We start from the raw sequence: 20266 nt of genomic DNA, 5'->3' as shown, positions 1-20266 counted from the left end.
AACTGTTAGAAATCTTTTTGTCCCCATGGATTCTTTCCCTCTTTCTCTGACCTTTTTGGGGTCTAAGCCTCATAGTGCTAGTGACGGATTGTTCCAGATGGTTTTCCAGAATGACTAGACAAGATTGCAGCTTCACCAACAATGTGTTCATTTTTGTTTGGGATGTGTGTGAGGGAGAGAACCTGAGCTATTTTCTTAGCATTTCTCTAATTTTATATATTTATTCAATTTGTATTTTTCTAATAGTGATTTGAAGTATTTTTTAAAAAAACAACTAGATTTGGTTATTTGGTTGTTTTTTTCTCCTATGAAACTCTATATGGTACTAGGACCACCTCCTGGGTAGCTCCTGGAAGTAGGTAGACCCAACTCCTACATACCTTAGCCTATTGTGTGACTGCGTTCCATATGATCACTTCTCATCTGTAATCTGAATTATTCATCATGTGTATGACACTGCTTGACCCTGGATTGAGCATGATCCATCCCCCTTTAGCCCCCTTTTGACCCACAGACTCCATGGCCCTTGTCGCATGTTTCCACCCCCACGTGAACCTTGTTGTGTTTGAACCTTCATCAAGGCTTATGCCACATATGTTTTGCTCCCCCATGATCCTCTCCCCTTGTGTGTGAACCCACGTTGTACATGACCCAAAGTTGTACAGCTTGCATGACATCAATTCATGCCAAGTGGAACCCCCTGTGACTCCATGTCTTGTGTGAAACCACACTGTGTATGACCCTACATAATACATCATGTGAGACCAGGCCCTTCGTGAACTACCTTCGCACCTGCCCCTGTGACCGTCTTATCCTGCCCCCTCCACATGACAACCATCCCGTGTGACCTCAGACATTCCAGACCCCTGTTCTGCAGGTTCCTGTCCTAGTATGACACCCCATTGTGTGTAACCCCAAGTAGGATATCATGCTTGACATCAAGTCATGTGTGACCCTGTTCCACGTGGCCCTGTCTCCCACATAACCTCCCTCTGTGGGTGATAGTGGTCATGTGTGAACCTACCCCATGTGAGGCTGATTGCACATGACCCTGGGCCCTTCATGAACCTGTGGCATGTGTGATACTCCATGACTTTACAACTGCGCCAACCCGTCTCCACAAGACCACCATTGCACCTGAACCAACCCCCATGGTGGTTGAAGATGCCCTGAGTATACCCACCCCACGTGAGCTGTCCGCCTCCCCAAGCGTGAACCCCACCCCTACCTGACTACTTCTTGTGGGTAAACCCATGGCACACATAACATGATCCACCCCTGTGTAAATCTCTTCTTCATGGGACCTCTGTTGCCCATGACCATATACCACATGAAACCTCCCCATGTGTTCCCTCCCTCATATGATAGCCTCCATGTGACACCTTCTGGGAAATCTTTCATGTGTGACAGCACAGGGTATTCCTGTGTGAACCCTGGCATGTGATCCCACCCCATATGACTCTGTCCCTTTGTAACTCCCTTCAGGCAGCCATCCCACACCCTGTGTGACCCTTTGACATCCCTGACCCCAAGCCACACATCTCTCCTCCATGTGACCCTACTTTGTGTGGGAGCCCATCCCTGTGGGAGCCCTGTCACGCATTCCCTGCCCCCATGTGGCCTTGCTCCTACAGAAACCCCTTCTCCCATGACCACGTTCCACATGACCCTGCATTTTTGTTACTTGAAGTCCTACATTTCCCTTGCTGCCAGTGAAGCTACCTTCTCCTCGTGTGTGCACCCTCCCTTGTGACCCAGCTGCCACTTGACACCTCGTGTGAAAACCATGCCATACCCCTTCATGGACCCTGCCCCGTGTTCTCTTCCAAGTGACCCCTTGTCGCGGGTGATGGCATGCATGATACCATGTGACCCCACTCCTACCCCATCACCTGAGTTCCCTTCCCCATGTGATCTCCATCATGTTATCCTTCCCCATGTGAACCTGCCCTCCCCAACCCCCCCAAGAGTGATATAACTGCTTCTCATGGGTTATCCCACTGCATATTCCATGTCATGTGACCCTGCCCTTGCATAAACCTTGTCACATGTGTTCCTTTCCTCACATCACCTGAAGAACATATGACCCACCCTAGTGTGAACACTGTCATATGTGTTCCCTTCCCCACGTGACCTCTATCACACACCATCCTTCCCCATGTGACCCTGTGTCTCGTGTCACCTGAAGTAATCCATCTTCCATGCCACCAGTTAAGCCCCCTTCCCAGATGTGTTCTCTCCCTCATGTGAATCCACCCCTTTGTGAACCCCATCATGTGTTTCCTTGCTCATAGGACCTCCATTTTGTGTGGCTCCGTCCAAGTTGTCCATCTTATGTGACGCTAGTGAACCCACCCCACCCACCCATGGTGAGAGGCACTCTGCCTCTACATGGACCCGATCACCTGTGTTCTTTAACCTACATGACCTCTTGGGGGCTAACCATAGCATTTCATATCATATGACCCCACCCCTTTCCATTGCTCATGACTGTGCCCCATGGGACCCTGCAGCCTTGTGTGCTCCCTCCCTTGGGTCATTTGGCCCCCATGTGGCCCCTTTTTGTGACACCAAATGACCAGTCCAGCGTAATGTCACTTCCTCCATTGCGTCTAACCCCCACCTCAAGTGACCCCTCCCCCCTTTGTCTTTCCCTTCGGTGATTCTGCGCCTGCGTGACCCTCCTCCTGAGCTGAAGTCACATGTGACCTTGGCCCACATGACTCTGTGCTTCATGTGACTCTGCGTCTCGCACCCCAAAGCTGCATCACCTCAGTTGCACATGACCCGGCCTCCCAGGTGACCCACCTTGTTACAGTATGTGTAATCCTGAGTTGTTTGTGACCCCTTCTTTTGTGTGTTCCATCATAGTGTGAGGCATCTCCTGCAGTCTCCCTCTTGTGGCCCGACGCTGCTATTGCAGGCCCAGTAGGAATTTTTTTTTTTTGCTCTCAGCTTTTCTAGATAGGCTTTTCTACTTGTGCCCCACCTCCTGATGTCTCCCTCTTGTGGTCAAACATTGGTATTGCAGGTCAAGGGTTTTTTAGTGGTTCTTTTGGTATGCTTCTATGGAAATGGCTCTCACTCTAACCCAAGAGCCCAGGGTCTGGTCTAGACCCAGCTGGAAAACACGACTCAAAACACAGACATTGAGTGCAAATATGGACCTGCTCATTTCCAAGCTGAAGATGATACCAAAGCTGGGAGACAGCCAGAGAAGCAGCCCTAGAAAGTAATCCTTCTGCAGTTTGATTGGTACAGTACTTCATGAGTAAGTTAACTTGGGTTAGTATTGCCATTTTTATTACACCAGAATGGCCTTATCAGGAGCAATCAGGGTCTCTCATTGTTCAGGTCTATCTTCGTTTGTCTTTTTATTTTATTTTCGTCTTCTGACCTTAACATACACTAAATAAAATGAACATCTTCAGCTATAATGTAGGCCAGTGATGGCAAACTTATGGCATGAATGCCAAAGATGGCATGCAGAGCACTCTCTGTGGGCACTCAGCCACCTTCCCTCCCCCTTCAGTTCATCGCTAAAAAAGCAAAAGGACTCTGGAAGAGCTGCTCCCCTCCCCCTCTCCACAGTGCCTGATGACAGTTTTTCAAATACCCCACCCCTCTGTGCAGCAGCCCAATGGGGGTGCACAGTGTCAGGTGGGCGGCTCACAGGCAGCAGAGCTGGAGGGAAGTGGAGCACTTGGGCCACATGCCTTTCATCCCCTGCCCCTCTGCCCAGTAGCCCAATGGGAGCACTTCCTCCCTCCCCTGTCTGGGGTAAGGTGGTGGACAATGAGTCTGAGGGAGGGTGGGGCCTGGTACTCTGTCTCCAAAAGATTCACTGATATAGGGCAAAAGGATTGGATGGAACTCTCAATCTCTCTATATAGAACTTACCTCATCATGTATCTCTCAAAGCTGTACTGCTTGCCTCTGAATTCTTCGTGTTCTCTTTTCATTTGGGGGAGGTTCAGTCAGAATCCTCATCCCAACATTTCCTTTTCCTCCAGCCTTCCTGCCCCCATGAAAAAATAAACAACCCAAACAGACCTTTGTAATAAAACCCAATCAAGGAAAACAAATTCCCTCATTGGCTGTGTCCAAAAATACACGTCTTAGTCTTCATTTGGAGTCTGTCTCTTCTCTTTCTGTCAGGTGGTGGGGAAGAGACTTCATCATTGGGGCCCAGAAAGGAGTCTTTTCCTACAAGTCTCCTCGGATTTCTCTGAAACTGTCTGTTTCATCGTTCTCCCCACAGCACTTCTTTCCCTTGAGATCCTGCACGTACTAAATGGATGATAGATAATATTGTAATTTTGATTGTATTGTCAGCCTACCTGTGAGCAATGAATATTTCTCCAGTTAGGTGGATCTGCTCTTATTTTTGTAAAGTGTGTTGTAGTTGGATTTATAAGAGTTCCTGTGCATGCCTTGGCAGGTAGATTCCCAATACATTCTACGTTCTGTAGTTATTTCAAATAGAATTACTCTCTCTTCCTGCTTTTTTTTAAAAATACATAGAGATACTGATGGTTTCTGTGGATTTATTTCATATCTTACTACTTTAAGTTATGAATTGCTTCCATTAATTTGGCTCTCTGGGGTTCTCCAAGCAGGCCATCATATCATATGCAAAAAGTGATCATCTTGTTTCCCTCTTGCCTAGGCTTATTCCCTTAATTTCTTTCTTTTTTAACCCTTTCCGTCCATTTTAGAATCCATACCGTGGATTGGTTCTAAGGCAGAAGAGTGGTAAGAGCCAGGCAAAAGAGATAAAGTGATTTACCCAGGGTCACACAATTAGGAAGTATCCGAAACCTTTCATTTATTTATTTATTTGGAAATTTTATTTAGTCGATTTAGAACATTATTCCTTGGTTCCAAGAATCATATTCTTTCTCTCCCTCCCCTACCCCCACCCCTTCCCATAGCTGACATGCAATTCCACTGAGTATTACATGTGTCCTTGATCAGAACCTATTTCCATGTTGTTGGTGTTTGCATTAGGATGATCACTTAGTTTAGAGTCTACATCCCCAACTATATCCCCTCTACCCATGTAATCAAGTTTTTCTTCTGTGTTTCTACTCCCACAGTTCTTCCTTTGGATGTGGATAGTGGTTTTTCTCATTGATCCTTCTGAGTTGTTCAGGATCAGTGCATTGCCACTAATGGAGAAGTCCATTACATTTAGTTGTACAAGAGTGTATCAGTCTCTGTGTACATTGTCCTCCTGGTTCTGTTCCTCTCACTCTGCATCAGTTTCTGGAGGTCATTCCAGCTCACATGGAGTTCCTCCAGTTTATTATTGCTTTGAGCACAATAGTATTCCATCACCAACAGATACCACAATTTGTTCAGCCATTCCCCAATTGAAGGGCATCCCCTCATTTTCCAATCTTTTTGCTACCACAAAGAGTGCAGAATATTCTTGTACAAGTCTTTTTCCTTTTTATCTCTTTGGGATACAAACTGCCTGGATCAAAGGGCAGACAGTCTTTTATTCCTCTTTGGGCATAGTTCCAAATTGCCCTCCAGAATGGTTGGATCAATTCACAACTCCACCGGCAATGCATTAATGGCCCTACTTTGCCACGTCCCCTCCAGCATTCATTACTTTCCTTTGCTGACATGTTAGCCAATCTGCTATGTGTGAGGTGATACCTCAGAGTTGTTTTGATTTGCATTTCTCTAATTATAAGAGATTTAGAACACTTTTTCATGTGTTTTTTGGTAGTTTTGATTACTTTATCTGAAAATTGCCTATTTGTATTCCTTGACCATTTATCAATTGGAGAATGGCTTGATTTTTTTGCACAACTGATTTGGCTCCTTATATATTTGAGTAATTAGACCTTTTTCAGAGGTTTTTTGTTATAAAGATTTTTTCCCAATTTGTTGCTTCCCTTCTAATTTTGGTTGCATTGGTTTTGTTTGTATAAAACTTTTTAAATTTAATATAATCAAAATTAATTATTTTACATTTTGTAATTTTTTCTAACTCTTGCTTGGCCTTAAAATCCTTCCTTTCCCAAAGATCTGACAAGTATACTATTCTGGATGACTTGACATTAGGAAAACAATCAGCATCAGAAATTATATAAATGCTTTGACAAAAGTTCCTGAGGAAACTGGAAAACAGTATGACAAAATGTAGGTATAGACCAATATCTCGCCTCCTTTACCAAGATAAGGTCCAAATGGGTATATGATTTAGACATAAAAGGTGATACCATCAGAAAATTAGGGGAACATAGAATAGTTGACCTGTCAGATCTATGGAGCAGGGAAGAATTTATGACCAAACAATGGATATAAAACATTGTAAGATGTAAAATGAATAATTTTTGTTATAGTAATTTAAAAAGGCTTTATACAAACAAAACCAATACAACCAATATTAGAAAGGAAAAAAAACAAACTGGGAAAAATTTTTACAATAAGCTTCTCTGATTAAGGTCTCATTTCTCAAATATATAGAGAAATGAATAAAAATTATAAGACCACAAATCATTCTCCAATTAATAAATGCTCAAATGAGTAAGCATTTTTCAGATGAAGAAACTAAAGCTATGAGTAACTATATGAGAAAATGTTCTAAATCACTCTTGATTAGATAAATGCAAATTAAAATAACTCTGAGAACATCACACCAATCAGACTGACCAATATGATAGTAAAGGAAAATGATAAATGTTCAAGGGAGTGTGACAAAATTGTGACATGAATACATTGTTGGTGGAGTCATGAACTGATCCAACCATTCTAGAGAATGATTTGGAACTATGCCCAAAGGGTTATAAAACTGTGCTTACCCTTTGATCCAGTAATACCAATATTAGGTCTGTATTCCATAGAGATTTTTAAAAGGGGGAAAGGATCTGCTTGTACAAAAATATTTATAGCTGCTCTTTTTGTGGAAGCAAAGAATTGGAAATTGAGGGGCTGTCCATCAATTAGGGAATGGCTGAACAAATTAGATGATGATGATGATGATGATGGAATAGTGTTATCCTGTTCATCATTTCCTATAGTATGATTTCAGAAAAAGCTAGAAAAACCTCCATGAACTGATGCAGAATGGAATAAGCAGAACCAGGAGAACATTGTACACAGGAACAGCAACATTGTACAATAAATAGTTGTGAATAACTTGGCTATTCTCAGCAATAAAATGATTGAAAATAATCCCAAAGGATTCATGATTTTAAAAAGGCACCTGCTTTCAGAGAAAAAGAACTGCTGGAGTCTGAATCTAGATCAAAACAAACTTTTTTTCACTGTCCTTTAAAAATTTTTTTCCTTTGAACTTCCTTGCACAAAGGGAATAATATGAAGAATGTTTTTCATACATGATTGCACATGTAAAAATCTATATCATATTGCTTACCATCGCAATGGAGGAGGGGAAGGAGGGAGAGAATTTGCCACTCCAAATACTTTTTAAAATTGTAGAAACTATATTATGTGTAATTGGAGAAAAATAGAATGAAATCAATAAAAAGACAAAAGAAAGAAAGCAGAAAGATGGGGGAGGGGGTTTTAAGTAGGGGAGGTGGGGATAAAAGCAAATAACTGGAATCTGAAGGTGTGCCATAGGTAATCTTGATAAATGGGGGAATGGCTGAACCAATTATGGCATATGAATATAAACTATCACAAAAGAAATTTTTTTTAAATTTTAAACATTATTTTATTTGGTCATTTCCAAACATTATTCACTGGAAACAAAGATCATTTTCTTTTCCTCCCTGCCCCCCCCCCTCCCACCACCTTTCCCTCTCCCATAGCCAACGCATGATTCCACTGGTTATCACATGTGTTCTTGACTTGAACAAAAGAAATTATTTCAGAGAATTTGATTTAGTATGAAGCGACACAGAGTGAAATGGTCAGAACCAGGAGAACAATTCACCCAAGGACAGCAAGGTTTATTTTAATTGAAAATTTTTATTTAATTAATTAATTTAGAATATTTTTCCATAGTTACATGATTCATGTTCTTTCCCTCTCCTCCTCCCAACCCCTTTCCGTAGTCGATGCACAATTCCACTGGGTTTTACATGTATCATTGATCAAGACCTATTTCCATATTATTAATATCTGCACTGGGGTGATCATTTAGAGTCTACATCCCCAGTCATGGCCCCCTCGACCCATGTGATCAATCATATGTTTTTCTTCTGTGTTTCTGCTCCCACAGATCTTTCTCTGGATGTGGGTAGTGTTCTTTCTCATAAGTCCCTCAGAATTGAAGGACAGCAAGGTTGTACAGAAAAATGACTTTGAACCACTTAAGAATTATGATCAGTGACTAACCATGTTTTGAGAGAACCAGTGAGGATGCATGTCTCTCATTTCCCAACTGAAAGAGGATGGGCACAAGATACAGAAAAGGGCAGATATTTTTGGATTCATTTGCTTGACTATGCTTATTTGTTACATGGGGATTTTTTTCTCTTCATTTCTCTTGTTTTTTAATTGGGGGAGGAAGTTGCAATAGTGATTCCAGGAAAAGAAGATCCCCATCTAACAGTGTTTTTTTTTAACGTACAGAAGAGAACAGAGGAAACCTAAGAAAGAAACAGAAAAGCAAGATCATTCTAAAAGTAAGGAACAGATTTATTATATACTTTTTCAAAGCCAGTGGTATGAAATGGAGATTCACAGGTTTCCTATGAAATCTCCCTTTTGTGTTCTGATTCGTGAATGGAAATACTTTCTTTAGTGTTTACGTTTCGGATAAAAAATGTTTAAAATAAACTAAAACAAGCAGAAGTGGTTCCCCTGAGAAGTGGCATCCTCTCTTTCCTTGGAGATTTTCAAACAGAGGCTGGACTCATTGGGTATGTCATGGAGGGAATTCCTTTGTTGGCTGCCTTTGACTAGATGGCCGCTAAAGTGCCTTCCAGCTCTCCCATTCTGTGACTAAGACGCCAGGACATTCCTTCCTCTCTTTTGAGCTGTGGTAGACGGGTATAAAATGCTGCACACTCTGTTGCAGTTGCAGAAACTGTTTGGGGCAGATTTTATGGAGTTGTTTGTTTTTTGGTAAAGGAGGATGCTATGGCTGTGGGGGAGCTGTTATTAGGAAGTGATTGTAGCAGGAGAAACAATCCACATTGAGGAAAGAATTTTCCAAGGACCAACCTTCCTTCCTTCTCCCATAGCCTTGGGAGCCCCTCTTTTCTTTCTTTCTTTCTTTCTTTCTTTCTTTCTTTCTTTCTTTCTTTCTTTCTTTCTTTCTTTCTTTCTTTCTTTCGTTCTTTCTTTCTTTCTTTCTTTCTTTCTTTCTTTCTTTCTTTCTTTCTTTCTTTCTTTCTTTCTCTCTTTCTTTCTCTCTTTCTTTCTCTCTTTCTCTCTTTCTTTCTTTCTCTCTTTCTCTCTTTCTCTCTCTCTTTCTCTTTCTCTCTCTCTTTCTCTTTCTCTCTCTCTCTCTTTCTCTCTCTCTCTCTTTCTTTCTCTCTCTCTCTCTTTCTCTCTCTTTCTTTCTTTCTTTCTTTCTTTCTTTCTTTCTTTCTTTCTTTCTTTCTCTCTCTCTCTCTTTCTTTCTTTCTTTCTTTCTTTCTTTCTTTCTTTCTTTCTTTCTTTCTTTCTTTCTTTCTTTCTTTCTTTCTTTCTTTCTTTCTTTCTTTCTTTCTTTCTTTCTTTCTTTCTTTCTTTCTTTCTTTCTTTCTTTCTTTCTTTCTCTCTCTCTCTTTCCCCTCTTTCTTTCTTTCCCTCTTTCCCTCCTTCCTTCCTTCCTTCCTTCCTTCCTTCCTTCCTTCCTTCCTTCCTTCCTTCCTTCCTTCTTTCCTTCTTTCCTTCTTTCCTTCTTTCTTTCTTTCTTTCTTTCTTTCTTTCTTTCTTTCTTTCTTTCTTTCTTTCTTTCTTTCTTTCTTTCTTTCTTTCTTTCTTTCTTTCTTTCTTTCTTTCTTTCTTTCTTTCTTTCTTTCTTTCTTTCTTTCTTTCTTTCTTTCTTTCTTTCTTTCTTTCTTTCTTTCTTTCTTTCTTTCTTTCTTTCCCTCCCTCTTTATTTTCTAGGGACTTGGAGAAAGCCCCTTTTCTGAAGTTTTCTGCTTTTACTTTGAGTGGCTCACTGCCAGAAGCTTGCTTTTCACCTTTCTGGGACTTGTGGGGTCTGTTCATTGTCTGGATGCCCTTTGTGTGGCCAGTGTTCTCTTTACACTGAATACTAATAGCTCTTCTAAGCTTGTTCACAATGCAGCTCCAGAGCAGCGCATACCAAATAAGAGAGGTTGCTAACATTGGAGAATGAGCTTAATGAGGACCACACTGGGGAGATTTTGCCCTTTTCCCCATGACTTCCCTTCTTTAGCCAGCCTCATTCTCTTTTTTCATGATGAAAGGGGAAAAAAAGGCCACTGGCCCTGGAGTCAGGAGACTTGGCTTCATTTTTGGCTCGGATTCTTCCTCGCTAGGGACATTTGTGCAAGTCACGTGCTGTCTCTGGGTCTCGGTTTCTTCATCTGCAAAATGCAGGGCCAGGACCACATGATCTCTAAGTTGCCTTTAAGTCTAGTGCCTGTGAAGGAGAAGGCTCCTTCTGTTTAAGGAGGTAGAAGCCATTTGATTAATCCAGATCTAGATTTCGCAGAGGTCTTGGGGACTCCTTTTGTTTTCTGAGCCCCCAATTACAGGGCTTGTCCAAAGTTACCCAGATAGGATAGTAAGGAGCAAAACTAGAATTTGAATCCAAGATTCTTGACTCCAACCCAGTACTCCTTCTCCTATAATTTTCCTCTGTGTCTAGCCTTTGCGTCCTCTAAACCTGATCTTGTTTTAACAAACCATTTAGGTGGAGCATGATGAGCCTTAGATCTGGGGTCAGAAAACTTGTGCTTGAGTCTTGACCTCCTGGCTCACACATTCCATGTGATCTATACAGTCTCGCCATTGTATATTCCCAGCTTCCAGTGAAAATGTTGTCTTGGAAGGAAGAAGCCCATTTGGTCCCCACTACTGACTTCCACCAGCAATGCCTTTTTTAACCCCTCGATTTTCTGTCTTGGAATCAATACTGGTTATTGGTTCCAAGGCAGAAGAGTGGTAAGGGCTAGGCAGTGGGGGTTAAGTGACTTGTCCAGGGTCACACAGTTAGGAAGTATCTGAGGTCAGATATGAACCCAGGACCTCCCTTCTCTGGGCCTGGCTCTCAATCCACTGAGCTACCCAGCTGCCCCTTCTACCAGCAATTCTTAACCAAAGGTATCATCAGTGTCTATGAATTGCTTGCCTTGTCAATTCTTCTTTATTGTGCATTTACTTCAGGGTTGGGTGGAAGGAGATGGCTCCAGTGGAAAAACTGATTTAGGAAATGAGGGAGAATGGCAACAACCAAATGGCGCTCAGGAAATGGAAAACCAGCCCACCTTTTTTCAAACAGCAAGAGCTTTCTAAACGTTTTCCCGAGTGTCCCTCCAGGAACTGCCCACACTGGCTGGGTTCCTAGGAGAGCAATTAACACACCTGCATTTCACTTAGAACATGTGCCAAGTGTTTCCTACGGAACTAGCCATACACTTTTAATTGAGTCTTCTTGGCCTGGCTTTGGATTCTCTCGGACATATGCAATGAATTACTGCTCAGAACAGTGTTCGAAAGAGGCTCCAGTTATTTTGATCCCTGGCATCTGAATAACTTCCCCCTTGTGTAGGCATGCTAACCCACAGTCTACTTTATGCATGCATGGAATATGGTATCAAAGAGGGTCTATCACTTCCCATAGTGGATCTTCTAAACCTCTGGTCTATCCCTTTTAAGCTTCTTGAGCCTATCCTCTACATTGGGGCCTCCATAATTTACCAGTCATCATTTGGTTTCTGTTCCCTTCACTCTTCTGAAAATGTGATGCAAAGGATGCCAGGCATTATAGAAATACCAAATCAAGGATGATTTTCTTAGCCTTCATTTCCTGGACCCTCCATTATTGTTTGACAGTGACTGACCACCCAGGCCTTCCTTAAAAGTCTCTCCTCTGACAGTGGCCACAACACTGCATTATCCTATGTCTCCTTCTGCTATTAGGAGTTTGAGTCTATAGTTCTTTTCCTTGGTCCTTTTCCTTCTACATCTTTTAATGTGGCCATTCCCCAAGGTTCTGGCCTCAACCCTCTGCCTTTTTCTGCTCCCATATACCCTGTTATCCATGTGGGTGAATCTCCGGTCTCCCTCTCCAATTTGACTGCTCTTTTAATCTCCAGTCCAACATCTTGGATACTTTCTGGACAGTTCCTCTTGGATGCCCTGCCTTTCCTCTGGCTCGACATCCAACAAACTAAACTGCTCATCTTTCCTGCATGGCTCATTTTTCTTACTGCCTTCCCTAGATGCTTCAATGGCCCCATCATTTTCTGTTACCCAGGCTCCACTCACCTTTGATTCTCCTTTCTACAGTTACTAAGTCCTAGTCTTTTCCCTTCATAATATCTCTTCCATTAGTCTCTTCCCATACTTCTCCTGTTGTCCCACCTTTACCAGGTGGATGCAGGCCTCACCACCTTTGCCTGGCATATTGTAACAGCTTCTTAGGAGATCTTCTGGTCTCTCTTTTCCCCCTTCCTCCACCTATCCATTTGACATTGCTTCAATCATGGTGGCAACACCTCTTGCTGAAACCCCTCCTTCCCCACTGTGCAGTGGCTGTCTACATATATCATTTCACAGGGAGATTACTCTGAAGGATGATATTGCTACGACAGGCCCAGTTTGCAGTGTCATTAGCCATGGCAATAGGTTCTATTTGAGTTTCAAAATTGAACTGGTCTTCCAGGAGTCTCTCCAGGCCCTGCGGCAGAAATCTGGAAGGAGGCAGGCCTGCAGTTGGAGGCCTGCCAGTTCCCTTCCCCCAGTAGAAGTAAGACCCTGGGGTTTGGGAAGATGTTCACAGATCACTCATTCCAGGCTGCTGACATGTTACTCCCCCTCACGTACTCTACATTCCAACCAAATTGGCCTACTTGCTGTTTCCCCATATACCACATTCCATCTCCCACCTCAGAATCTTTGCACAGACCCATCTTCCTCCTTGGCTCTGCCTCTTGGAAGCTTCATTCAAAGCCCTGCCCAAGTACCACCTCCTACAAGAAGACTGCTCCTTGCTCCCCTTTGGAATTTCATATATTCTGGATTTACTTAACTCAGTATATATGGTTTCCTCTAGGAGAATATAAACTTCCTGAGGGCAAGGACTTTGTCTTTGTATCCTCTGACCCTGGCACAGTGCCTGGTGCTACAGGTGCTTAATAAATTTTTGTTGAATTGATTTATTTCTTTAAAAAAACCAATCCATTTGGGAGAAGCTAGGTTATACAGTGGTTAGAGCACTAGGCCTGGTGTCCAGAGGACCTGGGTTCAAATGTGGCCTCAGATACCTCCTAGCTATGTAGCCCTGGGCAAGTCACTTAACCCCCATTGTCTAGCCCTTGTCACTCTTTTGTCTTAGAATGAATGCTAAGACATAAGGGAAGGGTGTTTTCTAATTTAATCGGTTTTCTTATTTCATGGTGCCACTCACTACATTTGTCAGAAAAGCATATACCACTCTGGCATTTCCATTATTCATGTGGTACCAATCCACCATCTGCTTTAGAGTCAGTATACTCTGTGTGACCTTTGGCAAGTACCATCACCTCCATGGGCCTCCACTTCTTCATCAGATCCCTTCCAGGTCTAAATCTGTGATCCTACACATTCCCAGTCAGTTTTCAAACTCCTTGAATGCTATTGTAATCATGAACATCTTATTGGGAATGACTCCATCCAATTGCCTTCCAGTTTCACAGCTGGCCAAAAGGTCAAATTGAATGAGAATGGCAGAGATATCTGGGTAGGTGCCCCGGTGGCAAACCTTACTCATGAAAAGAGGCCATGGGTACCATGGGTACCAAGGGTCAGAGGGTGGCAACATCACAAGTTCAAAATGGAGGAGACGGGACTACATACTTAGTCGGATCGGGAGGGGTTAGCCCCCTGGGAATCATCCGGATGCTACGATAGTTGAAAAGATGCTATGATGGTTGAAAAGGTGATAATGTCTCAGGTTGCATGCTGCAAGAGAAGCAGTTTCCATCTACTACTAAAGGAAGTTGCCGCTCCATACTCTGCCCTGGTCAGACTAATTATTCTACATTCTAGGAAGCACATTGATAAGCCAAAGAGTATCCCAAAAGTGGCAGCCAGGAGGCTGAAGGAATTGGGGATCTTTAGCTCATAGAGAAGAAGTCTATCATGATATCTTAGGGTCATAGATTTAGAGGTAAGAGGTTGCCACCTAATTCAATCCCTTCATTTTGTCCATGGGGAAACTGGAACCCAGAGAGAGGGTAAGTCACTTACACATTGTCCCACATGGTAAATGACAGAAGCGAGATTTGAACCCAGGTCCTCTGACTACCAATTTTGGACTTATTCCATTGGATCATGCTGCTCCTCCCATGCTATGTATATTCAAATATCTGAAGGGTAATCTCAGAGTGGGCACAACAAGATGACATTGGTGGAAGCTGCTGAGAGCAGATTTCAGCTTTCTTCCGAACAGTCAGCAGAATGGGCTGCTTCGGAAGGTGGCGGCTTCCCCTTTGCTAGAAGAATGTTCAAGGGTAGGTCTGCTGATGAGCTGCTCTTGTAGAAGAAATTCTGGCTCTTGAGCTTCTGTCCAGTTCTCCTAATTCTACTCTTGGGGGCCAGGCAGAACACATCTCATCTCCTTAGCTCATAGCCCTTCCACACTTGGATTGGACTCAAGCTCCTGAAGTCTCTCCCAATTCTTCGATTCTGTTAGTCTGAGATTCAGCAAAGGGCTCTGAAGTGAGATAACTTTCACGATTTGTCATGGGCTGGACCTGTGTGCTAACCTCTAAGGAACAGGAATATTCAAAAAGTCACATTGCTGGTCACCAGGTCCTAGAGGAGGAATATACTGGAAACCATGTTCACTTTGGGTTCTTCGGAACACTGGGCATGGCTGGCACTTGAGCGCCAATCCCTAAATACTCTGTAGATAGAGTACTTAAAGATGAGGACTCTGATGGTCAGGATAGAGCCCTGAACAAGTGTGAGAAGTTTTTCTTCACCCACCCCAGGCTCCTTTTTCTTGTTGGTGATACTACCTTCAGTTATTCAGTGCTTTTTTTCTCTTCCCCCATCCCCATCTGAACTTACTCTTGGTGGGGGGCAGCCGGGTGGCTCAGTGCATTGAGAACCAGGCCCAGAGATGGGACGTCCTAGGTTCAAATCTGGTCTCAGACACTTCCCAGCTGTGTGACCCTGGGCAAGTCACTTAACCCCCATTGCCCAGCCCTTACTGCTCTTCTGCCTTGGAGCCAATACACAGTATTGATTCTAGGGTGGAAGGTCAGGGTTTTATAAAAAGAATTTACTCTTGGGAAAGGATGGTATAGCAAATCGAAGTGTGAATATGTTGCCTCTCTTTTAAGCCTTGTTTCTATTTGTGGAATAAAAAGATTTTGTCCCTTGGCAAAAGTATTTCAGGCAATGGTGAGCCCTGGTATAAGGCAGAGATAGTAAACTCAAATAGAAATGGAAGCACCCAAACTGCATAGAAGGATCCCTGTATGCCACATAATTGACTTTGGTTTAAAATGGAATATTGATTATGTTTTATGGTATTTTAATTATCTCCTTAGATATTTCCCAGTTCCATTTTAATCTGGTTCAATGGCACTTGGGAGTGCTGGGAGTCTGAGGCCTGGGCCGGGAGGCACCTGTGAGCCATGTGTTTGCCACCCTGGCATAAGACATCCCAAAGTGGAGACCATAGAATCAGAGATACAAGGCTAAAGGGGGCCTTGGCAATTGTTTTGTGGAAGCCCCTTTTCTTACAGATGAAAAGACTAAAACTCAGAGGAGTTAATTGACTTGGTCTCAAAACTACCCATATGGTAACAGAGCCATATTTGAACTCAGGTCCTTGGACTACAACCATAGCTCTTCAGACTACGCAGTCTTGCCTTGCTGACATCAGTTGCTATGTGTGCAGAAGGACAGCCAAGAAGATTACAGTGCATGGTCCAGCCCGTCACACAGCCAGCAGTGTGCTAGGAGCACTTATCCCCAGCTTCTTGACCGAAGCTACTACTTTCAGAGATTTCCGTTATCACCATTGGATGCTCTGGCTCTTGAGTGCTCTCCAAAGCAAAGCAAACCAAAGTCCTTGTATTGGACTGCTGGCACCATATAATAGAGCTTGACCAAGGCTGAATTTTGACTTTGAGCTTTTGTCAATGTACACAGAGAGCCTTAGGCTTGTGGTTGGCCCAGATGGTTTGCTCTTCAATGAAGGCATGACCGTGAAGCACGAGCCACCTCGGGAACCTTGCAAGGGCAGCTCTCTCAATTTAGCTTCCTCGGAGACAGCAAGTTCAATATGGGTCAATAAGGGGATATTGGGCTGCACTGAGAGTCTGCTCGACATGCGGGACTTCTCTCATATTCTGCTCTCCATGGCCCTCATCTAGACTATTGTGTTCAGTTCTTGCAGGTTATGGATAAGCGGGAAGGCAGCCACAGTGGAGTGCACAGGAAAGTGGCAGGACTCAAAACCAGGATGATTGAGGGAACCGGGGGCCATTCTCCCAGAGGGGAAAGGTGTCTTCCAGGATCAGGGCAGGGGGAAAGCTACAATTGCCGCCTTCAAATATTTGAAGGGTTGGCATGTGGAAGAAGGATTAAATGTGCCCCCAGAAAATCAAATTTTAGCTTAATATAAGGGACAACATCCTAACCATTGGAACTACCCAAGAGTACAATGCGCTACCAAGAGAGAGACTTCCTTTCACTGGAGAGCTTCAAGAGATGATGAGATGATTACTTGTCTGGAGTGGATCGAGGGGATCCCTACCAAGGTACAGATTGGTCTAGATGACTTCTGAATGCCCTTCCAGTTCAGAGATTTTGGGGTTTATCTCTTCTCCCTAGTAGAGCACTAGTGCAAAGCCCATTCTAAAAGATCTTTCAATAACTGGAGGGAAAAGAGCCCCTGCAGGGGCAAGGCTAGTGCTCCTATCTTAGCTTGGTGTCATTGTACATCAGGCAGCCACAGCGACAAAGCACAACATAGAGGGAGAAATTATTACTATTCATTATGGACTAGAGGGTGGATTTTAAAAAATTCTTTTAATTGATGAGGCAGCTATGCAACATAGCGGAAAAAGTACTGGGCCCAGAGTTAGGAAGACCTTCGCTGAAAGCCAGCCTCATACACCACTAGTAGCTGTGGACCTTGGACAAGTCACTTAACCACTCTGTGCCTCAGTTTCCTCATATGTAAAGTGGGGATCATAATAGCACCTACCTCCAAGGAGTTTTGAGGATCCAGTGAGATAATATTTGTAAAGTGCTTGACATGTAGGAGGTGCTATGTCAATGCTTATTCCCTTCCCCCTGATAGTGTCCTCTTGATGAATGGTCTTCCCTGGAGCTAACCAATATGTGACTGGCTAGCTCACTTAGAGCAGAGATGTTAATAACAGGTGGTCCCCAACCCTCCTGAGTGTGGCCTAAACCAGATAAGATGTAATTGGAAAATATCGAACAAGAGAAATAAAAAGATAATAAAACAGATACTATTATTACATTGGAAAATGAAGGCAATATGTGGCCCAAAGCTGTCTTTCTGAGAGGATCGGTGGCCCTAGTTTGGCCGACTTTGACACCACTAGGTTAGAGTGCTAGATTCATGAGACTAAGTTTCGATCCCTCCATGGGCCACGAGGTAGGAAATTCAAGTGTTGTTCCAAATTTACCCAGGAGGAAACTGAGGCTAGAGCGCCAAGGCCATTTGCCTTGCCCGAGGTCATATGGGCAGTAATTGTTGAAGCCAAGATTCAAACCCAGGTCCCCTGGTGCCCAGATCAGTGCTCTTCCCACTACATGGATTTTGAGCATCAAGAACATTATAGTAACAGCCATCTCAGTGACAGGCCAGCAAAATCACTTAAACACCTCCACTCCTGTCAGTTGGAGGTCGGGCCTCTGACAACGAAAGGCCAAATTACAGGCCAGAGAATGTGGCTGGGAGAACTGTTTGGAGTAAAAAGCCATCTGGGTTTCCTTATGGACTTGAAACCTAGCCCTGATTCTCAATGGTTCCAAGATCTCCCTCAGAAACAGGGACAGAGTTTTGTTCATAGATTTGAGCCGAGCTCAGGAAATTCCCAGAAATGTGAGCTGGGTCTGGCAGAGGCTCTGGGACCAGTCTTCAGAGCCTCACACCAAGTGGCACAGATGGCTGTGGGGTGAGCCCGTGCGGTCTGGGTAGTCCTAGTGAACTCTGGGAGCTGTGTTGTCAACAAGGACTGCGAAGGCCACTGTAGCTGTCTGAGGTAGCTAGAGAAGCACTATATGGCTGGGCCTTGAAGCCTTAGCTTCCTTCTGTGAGGTTTCTCATTGCCATTGAAGTTCAGTGGTGAGTGCTAGACTGCCAAGCCCCTACAAGGTCTTACAAGAATAACTATCAGCCACCATCTTAGTACTGAGGCCCTCCAGGGGTCATCAGTATTCATGGCAGGGCACTGGCAGTCTAAAGCTATTGGCAAGGGATGAGACAGATATGATCTGCCATGACAGAGGGCTCTGGGCCATTCCTTAGGGTAATCCCCGAGTGTTACCTTCCCCTAAGGCTGACCATCAAGACCCCTAACACCTCCGATATGTGAAATACCAACAGAAAGATACCAAATGTTTCATTTCAGAAGGCTCCTGGGAAGAGGGGCAGGGATTTGGACAAGAAAGGCACAGAACGTGATCTGGCTTGGTTGGGGGAGTACCTATGCAGATGACATCACTGAGCTACTAAAATGATCGTTGGCTTGGAAGTGGCCCAGTGGCCTCCCAAGAGGGGCTCACCCAAAGTCACATGGATAGTAGGTGGAAGAGCCAGATTCAAACCCAGATATTTTGGTTTTAAATTTGAGGCTCTTTCTGGCCCAGAAGGTACAGCCTTCCCTGGGAAAAGGGGATTGGATGCTCAAAAAGGGAAGTCAGGGAGCCTGGAAGATCAAGGCCAGTATCTTTCACATTTTTCAGAGGGCCATCTTCCATCAGTGCCATAGTTTGATTCCTCTTTCCCATGGAGATTTGGGATTTCTAGTACATACTTCAAGGCCATTCAGGTGAAGGTACAAGAAACCATTTACTCAGATGGGAAGACAAAGGGAAAGCAGTTGGAGGAATTAATGAAAGAGGTCATGATAACAAAAATGCTCTTGGAACGTATTCCATAAAACTTCCCTTGGTCTCAACTGGTCTCACATTTCCCTCGTTCACTATATTCAGATCTCTCCTTTGCCTAGAACCCAGAACCCTTTGCAATTTCTTTCTTTTGGCATACATTGTAGATTGTGAATAATACTCCACACCCCATAAATCTTTGACACAATTTGGGGGTTCCAAGATTTTAAGAAGGAAGGGAATCCGATGGATCTTTCCATACCCAATGAAGAAATTAAAGCTTATCTAAAGGAAGACCATTTCCCAATAGGAGCAGAGCCCAGATTTGACCTCAAGTCCTCCGACTCCCAGATCTGGTATCTTGCTGGTGAACTCTAAGCTCTTTGAGGGCAGGGACTGTGCTGTTTTCTATCCTCATATCCCCAGTGGTGCACACAAAATCTTACACAATGTAGTCACTTGGGAAATCTTGACTGAAATTGAGAATTCCCATCCTAAAGTTTGGAGAACTGTGTGTGCAGAAAGGATTCTTCTTTTCACCTGCCTCACTATGAGATGAAGATCTCCCAGGCTGTTCGAGGCTGATTTACTAAACTTGCTGGTTTTCAAATTCTATATCACACACAGTCAGTAGCATGTCTGTCGTTTAATGCTTATTAGGTACTATCTACCATGTGTATTTTGTTTTTCTGGCTCTTCTCCCCATAATCCCCCTGGCCTGCAAGCTTCTTGAGATCAGATACCCTTCCCCAGATAGCCTAGCACAGTGTGGGCACATAGCAAGTGCTCAAATATTTTCTGCTTGTTGGAAATATTTAGCTTAAACTTAAGTCTCAGCCAATAAGAAGCTCTTTTGGTGGTGTTTGCCTCCTTCATGCGTATTTGAGATTCTTCTAAAATTAGGCTTCCACTGGCCTCTCCTATCTCATTGCCTATGATGCCTCTCAAAGAAATGTCCTTGTAGTCAAGGAATGTTATCCTCAGACAAGCTATAATAGAAAGAAAATTGCATTTGGAGTCAGACGACCTTGGGTTTACACCCCACTCCTGTGACCTACTAGCTGTGTGATCT

General features: G+C 43.6%; 1 protein-coding gene across 2 annotated transcripts in view; it reads left to right on the top strand.

Annotated features, from left to right (window-relative positions):
* P2RY10 (P2Y receptor family member 10) overlaps positions 1 to 20266 on the top strand; it is a 108649-nt gene that overhangs the window by 29314 nt on the left and 59069 nt on the right. Inside the window, exon 1 of one of the 2 annotated variants that reach the window (XM_056808844.1) lies at positions 8272 to 8612. The exons of the other annotated variant lie outside the window; for it this stretch is intronic. The gene's annotated coding sequence lies outside the window, so the exon portion shown is untranslated. Of the gene's footprint in view, positions 1 to 8271; positions 8613 to 20266 lie in introns of those variants that run through there. 2 annotated transcript variants of the gene reach the window in all.

Source organism: Monodelphis domestica, chromosome X, assembly GCF_027887165.1.
Source record: "Monodelphis domestica isolate mMonDom1 chromosome X, mMonDom1.pri, whole genome shotgun sequence".
Classification (NCBI taxonomy): Eukaryota; Metazoa; Chordata; class Mammalia; order Didelphimorphia; family Didelphidae; genus Monodelphis; species Monodelphis domestica.
The sequence above is the reverse complement of the archived record's forward strand: the minus strand, read 5'-3'. Positions and strand labels throughout refer to the sequence as shown.